At 44.5% G+C, this 10,535-nt stretch overlaps 1 long non-coding RNA gene across 1 annotated transcript; it reads right to left on the reverse strand.

Annotated features, from left to right (window-relative positions):
* Window positions 1-6,334: 6,334 nt before the first annotated feature.
* Window positions 6,335-10,532, reverse strand: LOC138689976 (uncharacterized). Its single transcript, XR_011328739.1, has 2 exons — window positions 10,455-10,532; window positions 6,335-8,183 (listed from the first exon to the last, which is right to left on the reverse strand). It is a non-coding gene; the product is annotated as an uncharacterized lncRNA (long non-coding RNA).
* Between the last annotated feature and the right edge of the window lie 3 nt (window positions 10,533-10,535).

A 10,535-nucleotide genomic window follows, 5' to 3' on the forward strand; every position in this document is an offset into this window, starting at 1 on the left:
AATACAGCCCTGTTTGGGTACTCACTGAAAGAAGAGTAGGCAATCAGCTCAATTTTGGTGTGACCTCCCTCTTCTAAATTGAATCACAATATCCAGAGTTTCCCCATCTTGGCTTTTGCCTCTCTTTTACCTGTTCTAAAGAGCAGGCCCCAGTATATGAGGTAAAACTTTCCCATGCTATTTCTTAAACTCTAGTATTTGTTTCAAGAAAGAAGGGAGTTGTTGTTGTTTCCATTTTACAATGCTTGAAATGCATGGGCAGATTGTAGCAGCCTTCTTTCTTACCCCTTCACTCAAAGATACAGATTGGTTTGCCTCAAGCAGGTCTTGATGATCTATGCTTCTCTGTTTCCATCACTGAAATAAAAAAACGTCCAAGTAAGCACAGGCACCAAAATAATCCAAGCAGATAAATTTCAACTCCCAAGAACACATCTATCACCTGTACAAAGTCTCCTGCAACAGCTTCCCAGCTGATTCACGTTTGACAACAGCAATTGAGAGTGGTCAAATGCTCTGAATTGCTAAGGACAGGGAGGGTATCGGTTGTGTCATGCTTTTCAGCGGCAGCTGTAGCAAAATAAATCACCTAACGTGTTGCATATGCTAGCTGGATGCCTGACCAAAATACTTTGCCTTCCATGCTAGCTGGATGCCTGACCATAGTACTTTGCCTTCCACTCTCATGATATTAAAAAAAAAATAAAATGGCAACACTGCATGATATTGGCATCATTTTCCAAAGCCTGAGAAGATACTCAAGTATCTCCTGGTAATTTCGGAGACAAACGCTCATCTGCACTTTAAAAGATGGGTCTACTAGAAGCACATGTCAGGTCCTTGTCAGCTGACTTTGAGGTGCAACGTAATGTAAAGTAGGTCACATGGTTAGATGCCTTCCTTACATAAAAAGACAAGCTGCAACCCAACACCACATTGACAAGTCCTGTTAAGGGTTTTCCTACGAATTATGATAATAGGCCTCCTGTGACACCAGCTGTGATGACCTACACGCTGTGGTATAAAGCAGCAGTGCCAGCTGAGGACCCTGAACGTTGTTCCAGGTCTGCAGGAAAGATTTCATGAAGTAAAAAAAAAAGACATGTTGATGGAAAGGGGAAGTGATTTTTCACAGGCTTTCCAAGCTATGAAGCAATCTGTGGTGTGATCAGTAGGAAATGACCACAGACCCCATGATGACAGTAAGAGTCTGTAACCAGAAATACGTGAGAAACCCTGCTCCTGCTCATTTGATCATTCCACAGAAACTATTAAAGTCAATGACTTTACTAGAATGAAAAAATTAAACAGTTCCTTTTGAAGTACAGCTCTATAACACTTTTTCTCAGAGACCTCAGATGACTTCTTCAGAGCTGACACGTTCAAAGGAGCAATATTCACCACTCCTGCAACTTCTCCTGTTCAACACTTTTTCCTTCTCAGTTCTCAAGACAGAAGAAACGGAAGGGAGAAAAGGAAAAGGGCCAAGAAAATAAGAGAAGAATTTGAGAACTGAATTGGAGTGGGGAGGGGAGGATAAGGAATAAAAGGGAGAAAAGTAATTAAAAGAATAAAGTATAAATCTCAATCCTAGAAACAGCTTCTTTTGATTCACACACTCAAAGCTAGGCATAGTTGTTTTAATTACTAAAGAGTGGTTTCTGAGCTTAAAATCAAATCCACACGTCTGCAAAAATAAAGAAGTTGAGCTCAGTACTGGAAAACAGTCAGCCTTATCTAGTCCGTCACTAATTAAACCTGTGCTGGAATATCTATTTAGATCAGCTCTCTCAGATGAGTGTTATTTCAGAATTAAAAAAAGATTTAACTTCACCTGCAAGTGCTGTGCCGTTACCCAGAAATAAAAACCCTCTCCCTTTCAGAGAGAGTGCTTAGGTAGGAGGTTACTCTGCAACAGCTAATCTAGAATAGCCACTAGGAAATTAAGTCATGCTAATTTTCAGTGAGGATAGAGCTTATAGAGCCTTTTTGTGTACCAGTGTAACAGTTCCTAATACTAAACATCTACTGCTAAAAATGAAAGGTATCTTCTCATATGTTCTATTATTTTCATGTATGATTTGTTTGTTGTTTTGGTTGTAATTCTTCTGTTCTTAGCACTTGCATAAAGCAAGCTTTTTTTTTTTTCTGAGAAGACAGTGGGAAGAATCTCCTGGAACACTCCTGCATATCTGAAAAATCGGGGGAAAATATCCCCATTTTCTCCATTGTTAAACATTGCTCTTCCTGCTTTCTTGAATTGAAAGTTAAAACTCCAGCGTTTTAAAGCTCAGTCATGTAACTCTAATGTCCCTATTCAGATGTGAAAAATATTTATACTTATACATACAAAAGGATTTATGAACATGGTTAGTTGAGGTTCTGCCAGAGTGTTCAGACCGCTTTGCATCATAAATTTAAATTGTAAAATTCTTACTGTAACCATGAATCTCAGATTAAAAATGATGTCTTGACAATTTCCCAATCAGTCACCTAGCAGCACCAAGAAGAAAAGCCCAGGTATCGTCCTAACCCATGCTGTGTGGCTCTCCATGAATTGGATCATGTGCAATAGGGACACCAGGACTGCCAAGGGAATTTGGGGAAAACACCTGGAAATCCACCTCTGGCTGCCCCAGCAGAGCATCCCAGCAGCCTTCCCACGGTGTGGGCGTGGGGGAAAACCTCGGCGAATTTGCACCACAGGGTGCGGGATGCCAACGCCTGGGAAAGGGACAGAAAGGAAGAACAGAGAGAAAGGAAGAAGCAGAGGGAGGTTGGGCACCAACAGACCCGACAACGGTGTTGGGAGCCCTCCGTGACATGATGTGAACCAAACACCTTCTCCACGGTGCCACCGCTGCCTCCCGATCCACATCCCCGAACCTTCTCCTCTTGACTTGGTCAAGCAAATAGATGAAGCCAATGGGTGCAGCTCAAGCCAAGCAGACGCAGTGAACATGTTGACTACCACGAAGAGACCCATGAAAGATTATAGAGCTCCTTATGGGAACAGAATAAAAGCCAGAAATATTTTCAGAATTGGGACCATAGCTAGTAATCATATTTAAGAGGCATTTGGACAATGCCTTTAATACCATGCTTTAACTTTTGGTCAGCCCTGAAGTGGTCAGGCAGTTGGACCAGATGATCGTTGTAGGTCCCTTCCAACTGAAGTATTCTGTTCTGTTCTATTTTATTCTAATCACTTTATTTTGAAGGGGGGGAGGAAAGTCTCCAGAAAGACTGTTAAATACAGGCAACTGTTCGCTCTTGGTAAAGCACTAGTTTGAGTAGCGATGGCATTGGGGCTGCTGCACAGCACTGAGTAAACCACTTTCTGATCCATTCTGCTAATATTCTGAGATATGTACTAGTACCTGACACATAGTGTTCACATTTTAACTGAAATACTATTAAATGTATGCAGGTAGTTCCTCTTTACTCCAGCAGCATAAAAGTGCTAGAGAGTAGCCCTGGGGCAGCAGCACTTGGAAGAAATCCCAGATGGTTTAAAAGCTGCATGTATATGACTTATTTCTTCCACTGGACATACAGATGAAAACCAGGGGCAGCTTAGCGTGAAGTACAGAATAAAAATGCAAGAGAGCGGATATCACCAGTTTATGCCAGCCACTCACACCAGGGGAAGCTTTTCTGTTTAGAGCAACAATTTAATTCATTCTAAATGGCACCTTGTCAGACTTCCAGTCAAGGGGTACAATTTAGAGTCGGTCGCCTTTGGTGGACATTGGCAGCTGCCCGTCAGAATAATGAGAAAACATACTGTGGCCTTTGTTTTCTTGGCTATGAGACAGATCTCAAGCCATTTCACTCTTTTCTGATGCTACCTGTATTTCTCTCTAACGCACTTGAAAAGCCAGGGTTTTTTTCCAATTTGTTCCACAAAAGTCCTAGATGACCCTCGGTGGCCTGATTTTTAATCTGACATCTAGAAAGGTTTGCCCTAGGTCACCACACACGCTACAGTGCTATATTAATAGCAAGGGAGATGTGGCACATCATGGGTCCCTGGGCTCAAGAACCCACCTAACTGCACACACCTTGATAGCAGCTGCAGCCTGTGGCCCCACTTCTGTCCTCTGGTCTTAAAATAACCTCACCTATACCAAGAGATCTGACATATACAGACATCAAAATAGTAAATGAAACACGCGTAGAGCTGCATATGTGTGACAGTCATGATTTCCAAAAAGGCATTTTGCAACCCTTCATAGTCACAGCATTTGTCACTACCAACAGCCTACTGTTTATTAAAGCTTTGGGCTCCAGTCCTACAGACACAAGACTGCTGAAAGCCAGATACAGGTACTAATATCTGCAGCATGAGGGTCTTAAACAGTAATGTCACTTGAAAAGGAGTTAAACTGTAGGCTACATATCCAATGGTGTCAAACTGCTTCTATGGAAAATTAAGGGGCATCAAGACTGTTTTTTGTATGCCGTGACAAATACAAAAGCAGGTGTGTTTTCCCTAAGTAAAACTATGACATTATCTACATCCTTCCTTCCTGAAATGACCTGCTTTCATCACTGGTAGTAGCAAGAGAGAGTCTGAATTGTCTGAACTGATGCTTATACTTTGCCTAAAAGTTTAAATTTTAAAAACAAAGAACAAAATATTTTTTATTTTTATCCCATGCATTTTATCTCAGAGTTTGAAAATGAGAACTGATTATAAAACAATTTTATACGGGTTCCTAAGTTCATATTGAGATTTTCCAGATGCTCTCCTGACATTATCAGTACTAATGTATTGTACACAAAGGTCTTATGCCAAGTTTTTTCAAGGATGTGCCTAAATCTCTTCTAATCTTCAAATCTCAGTTAAAAAAAAGTGAATTCAAAGCATAGAAAATTAAGAGGTCTGGCATCAGGTCTTTACTTCCAGCTACACTTCCAGTTATAGAGGAAGACCTAAGTTCTAGTGAAATCCCATGGGGCTTTGTGGATTCTTCAAAGCCTTTTTCTCGTGGCAGAAAGCAGACAAACTTCCAGGATGCACAGATTTACTCACAGCATGAGGTCTTCCAGAATTTATCTGTTGTGGATACCAAACACCAAACATTTTTCCTCCAGCAGTGGAAAAAGGCCAGTGCCTTTGACATAGCGTTGTCAGCATGACTGATCCTATGAGTCATTTTTGCAATGGAATGAAAATCTGGACTCTCCAGCTCCAAAACCAGCCTCTCCCTCGCAGCCCCAAATGCAAAAGCCAGCGAGAACCACTTACCCATCACGGCTCTCTCCCGTATATCACGCCATTCTAAACCATTGCTGCATTTAAAAGAACCAAGAGTAAGTACCTGTAAAATTTTCTTGAAAAGGTTAGGCCAGAAGCAAGGCACCTAACCTGAAGTTTCACAGATAAATACGGGGATGGATTTTGAGAGGTAAGAGGAAATAGGAAGCCACACACCCTACACAGGTGTTGTCTGGGTCATCCCAAATTCTCAACTCCCTGACAGCAGAGAAGCGATGTGGTCGTACAGCCCTCTCTCTCACCAGACAGCCACATCCCGCCCGGCACATAGCGTACCGGAGTCACCACTTACACAGCAAAAAAAAATTCACCGAAGCTATAAAGCAAGGAAAACAACCGTTTGAGTTTTTTTCTTTTGCGACTGGCTTGTATGGCCAGAGATGTTATTTCTCTACAAAGAAGAAAATTGTTATTATTTTTCTCCTCTAATCCACGCTTCTCAAGAAACTCTGTTAATCCCTATCCTTCACTGGGGAAAGCTTTGTACTTTATCTCTCTGTGGTTCGAATCGTTTATGCCTGGCTATTTAAGGCAACTGAAAGAAACATTTTTAAAGACCTGAAATTGTTTATGCAAAGAAGACTAAAGGCATTGAGCTAGCTGGCACCAGTGCTTCTGCATATTAGTACAGATATGGGGAAAACGGGTCAAGAAGGCTGTGAGCCTCAGTACTTCTGCAGTACTTACCAGTGGTTTCTACCATCCTTTAATACAGTTAGGAGAGAAACCCCCTCTCTCCTTTGCCTTGCTGTCGTAATCAAAGGAACAAGGTCCTTCGGACAGTGCAGTCTCAGGGTAAACCCTTCCCAGTGAGAAGCAAACACTTCTCCTCTTCACTATTGGCCCAAACAAGACATTTAGTTTCACATTAAAATAGGAGAAAATAATTCTGCTTATCTGTCTATGAAAAATAAGTCAGTGTCGTGCCTAGATGATTAGAAAGGCAATTCTAGGAGGTCTCTGGTAAACTCATGTTGCATCCCAAGGTTGGAGTGACTCAGGTTTGTGGATTTTGTTTGTCAGAACTGAGGTGAAATGACACCAGGGGAGTTCAAACAACAATCAACATTTATTCAACCAAGCTAACCTTGCCCAAGTACAAGTGAACTTATCAATGTGAACCTTGCATCATGTCATTAAGCTGCCATTGGAAAAGAGAAGGGAAGTGTAGAAAAAGAAGCAGCAAAAAGGAACATGAAACTGTGCCAGTGAACTGTACAACACGTGCTAACCATACATAAGTCTTACTTATTTGGGGATCAATTCAAAGGAGAAAGAAGGAGAGCCCTCCCGTTGAGTCACGAGGTTCAGAGCGGACCCCCTTGCTTTATAGACTCCTTCTCAAAGAGAAGCCCAGGGGCGGCTGGATTCACTCCTAGTCCCAGACTTGGTCAACCATTTATGTTTAAAAGGACGAGGTGTAGGGACTGTGGGAAAAAGAGAGAGAGAGGGGGAGAGGAAGAAAGGGAGAAGAAAAGGATTTCACCAGTCCTGGGTCCAGCATTGGTCCAGCCAGTCTAGAGATCCAGTTCTGGAAGGCGCGCACCGAGAATTCGTCCTCCCTTCTTTTATACCTAAAGGGTCTGCCACTGTGGGTGGGGGTTTGCCATCACTGACCAAGCACAGTGTGAGCTCAGGAGTGTTCCAGAAAATGAGTTGGTGGTCTCGACATGCACAGTTCACATTCCCGGGATTCTCTGGAAATGGGTCGGTGGGCTTGGGGGGTCATTGGGGAGTTGCTTCTCTCTCCCTGCAGGCATGACCGCTATCTGGCCTTTCCTCCAGGTTGCATACATTGTGCTTCTTCTCATGGTCACTTAAGATAAGGAATTGTGGCTTTGGAGAAGCGCAGTCCCACCCTCTGTGGGGCCCTCTCCTCCAGCCACATTTTCCTGCTCACACAACTCCAGCACTTTTACAGAGGCCATCTTCTCCACCAAAGTTCTTAAACAAATGTTTGAGACATTGGCTATAATTTGTCAGACCGTCACAACTCAGATTTCTTCTTACCAGCAATATCCCGAGTTTGCTGTTCTCTCTTGCAGTAGGACAAAATAACACTTTAACCATCCAGTACAATTTTAAGTGCAGATAATAAATATTTCATGCAAAATATTTTGGCCTATTATCCCATGTAAATACAAGGTTTTAAAATAATAAATCATTCTCAAGTACCTCTACAAGGGTTATGAATTTCCATTAGTGATTTCTATTATGCAGAAATTTAGTTGATTACTATCTCATTCCAATAGTCAGGGAAGTTCAGGTATGTTCAGAGAGATGCACCTACCAGATCATCAGACTCTTGAAGACTGAAATATGAATGTTCTCACCAGACCTTTCATATGGAATGAAGAAAGCCACATAAGCACAAATTCTAACTATTTTCATTCCACGTTCTTGAGAACGCTAAAGACGCACAAGTGGGTTTCACCTCTTCATAAATTAATTTGCCGGATGAATGAGGAGAGTTTAGTTTTAAGCAAGTATAAACTCACAGGAGGTTTTGATCTTACAGGTCCATTTCTTGCCTCTGATCAAAAGGCTACTGCCCATGAATTGTAATGGGAGTTGCTTTCACACAGTGTAAGCATGAAAAGCTTAATATGAGGGGGGGGGGAACCAAAGTTTTTCTTTTATCCTTAACTTTCGAAGGTTAAGGAAAGCCGTATTACTGATATTAACTAACAGACCTAAATTCTTAATGGCAAAGTTACCAAAAAAAAACGCAAAAGACATACAGAAAATCAGTCCCAGCTCAAGAGTAAGACACAGGACTTTCCCTTGCTCAGTTTACAGTCACCGCAAGACTTTAGTCAAGTGCATTCATGCATTTCAGCCTTGCTGGATCTATGTTGCTGTGGTCAGCCTCCATCCCTCTGGTTCCCTTTACTGACTTCTGCAAAAAACCAAAAGGCTTTAGGTAGAGTTTGCTTCGAGTTAAGTGCCATTCACCCTCCCCTCTGGAGTCAAGCTCATCTACTACCAGCCCATTTAGAGACCCCAAACCAAGAGCAGCAGACAGCCTATGGCATCATTTAACAGGCTGCAGCTCCCTGCTCTTCTGCTTTCAGACACTCAGACCATCAGACCACTCGAATGCTTGGCTACAGCCAGGCACGATTCACAAAGAGCAACGCAGCAGCCAGTCACCCTTCCCAAACTCTCCTTTTCCATTTCTACCTGTGGTGCGGCAGTGGCAGCAGAGGCCTCTTGGTTTGGCTACGCTCATGCACTCACAATCGCCTTTGAATTTTTCCTAGCTCTTTTTCTCCCTTGCTTTCTAGTGGAAATGCATTGATGTTTTGCAACCTGCTCTGGGAAGCAGCTGCCCAATTCAACATCTCCTCCACCGTATTAGCTCTGGAATGTGCTCTGTCTTATCATTTATTATGGTAACAATAACTCCAACATGGTCTTATTTGCATTTTAGTAAGTCTTTTCTGTTCTTTCTGTTCTGCTCAGGGGTTTTTTTGACTTTTGATGACAGCTGAATTTCTCGTCACACTGTATTAAAGATAAATTGAGGTACAAGCCCTCTGTTTTCATTCCTGAGCTCGTGGACTCAGAACTTGAGTGTTGAACTTCCCATTAAAATCAAAGGGAAATGCAAAGGGAAATTCAACATCTTTTGTCTCACAACTGGGGTGGCCTGAGGGCATGTGTGCAACCCCTCACAGGGATTAGTTGGTGGGCTGAAACTTATCCCACCTGATTTTTCTAAATTGCATGCTTGTAACTTGGGACAGACATATTTGAAAGATTAAAGCAGTTAAACTATGCTGTGAGTTTATCTTGTAGGGGAAAAGACCCATTTCATAGAATCATAGAATCGTTCAGGTTGGAAAAGACCTTTAGGATCATCGAGTCCAACCGTAACCCAACACCACCATGCCCACTAAACCATGTCCTGAAGTGCCTCGTCTAGGTGTTTTTTGAACACCTCTGGGGATGGTGGTGACTCCACTGCTTCCCTGGGCAGCCTGTTCCAATGCCCAACAACCCTTTCAGTGAAGAAATTTTTCCTAATATCCAATCTAAACCTCCCTTGGCACAACTTGAGGCCATTTCCTCTTGTTCTATCACTTGTTACTTGGGAGAAGAGACCAGCACCCACCTCACTACAACCTCCTCTCAGGCAGTTGTAGAGAGTGGTAAGGTCTCCCCTCAGCCTCCTTTTCTCCAGATTTAAGCTAGACTGACGCATTTCAGTTAAGCTAAATCTATGCAAGAGCGGGTGAAGCATCGGCCCACACGCAGCTGCGATCTTTTTGCTGTTGTTTTGGGGGGTTGGGGGGGGCGGTGGTGGTGTTTGCCCATTATGCTGTTCCCGCATGAAATTATTTCCCCCGAACCATGGCAGCTGGGCGGGGGAAACGCAACACCCCCGCACCCAAGGCGATCTCCGTGCCTGGGATGCGCGGGGCCGTGGGTGGAAGACACCCACCCCCTCACACACACATACCCCCTCACACACACACATACCCCCTCACACACATACACACCCCATACACACATACCCCCTCACACACACACCCCACACACCCCCCTCACACACACACCCCAAACATCCCCCTCACACACATACCCCCTCACACACATACCCCTCACACACACATACCCCCTCACACACACATCCCCCCCACACACACATACCCCCTCACACACACACCCCACACATCCCCCTCACACACACACACCCCCCCTCACACACACCCCCCACACACACATACCCCCTCACACACACACCCCACACATCCCCCTCACACACACATCCCCCTCACACACACATACCCCCTCACACACACACCCCACACATCCCCCTCACACACACACCCCCCTCACACACACATACCCCCTCACACACACATACCCCCACACATCCCCCTCACACACACCCCCCCCACACACACATCCCCCTCACACACACATACCCCCTCACACACACCCCCCACACATCCCCCTCACACACACATACCCCCCCTCACACACACATACCCCCCCTCACACCCACATACCCCTCACGCACACACCTCCCCTCACGCACACACACCCCTCACGCACACACCTCCCCTCACACACACGCTCCCCCCACACACATACCCCCTCACACACACACCCACGCCCCTTCAGACCCCCACCCCACCCCGCCCTCACACCCCGGGCTCACCGGGGCGGCAGCAGGTGCGGGGCGGCGGCGGCAACCGGCCATTGGGCGGCCGGTCCGGGGCGCGGCCCGGGGGCGGGGAGG

This window comes from Haliaeetus albicilla, chromosome 19 (assembly GCF_947461875.1).
Source record: "Haliaeetus albicilla chromosome 19, bHalAlb1.1, whole genome shotgun sequence".
In the NCBI taxonomy this organism is placed as follows: Eukaryota; Metazoa; Chordata; class Aves; order Accipitriformes; family Accipitridae; genus Haliaeetus; species Haliaeetus albicilla.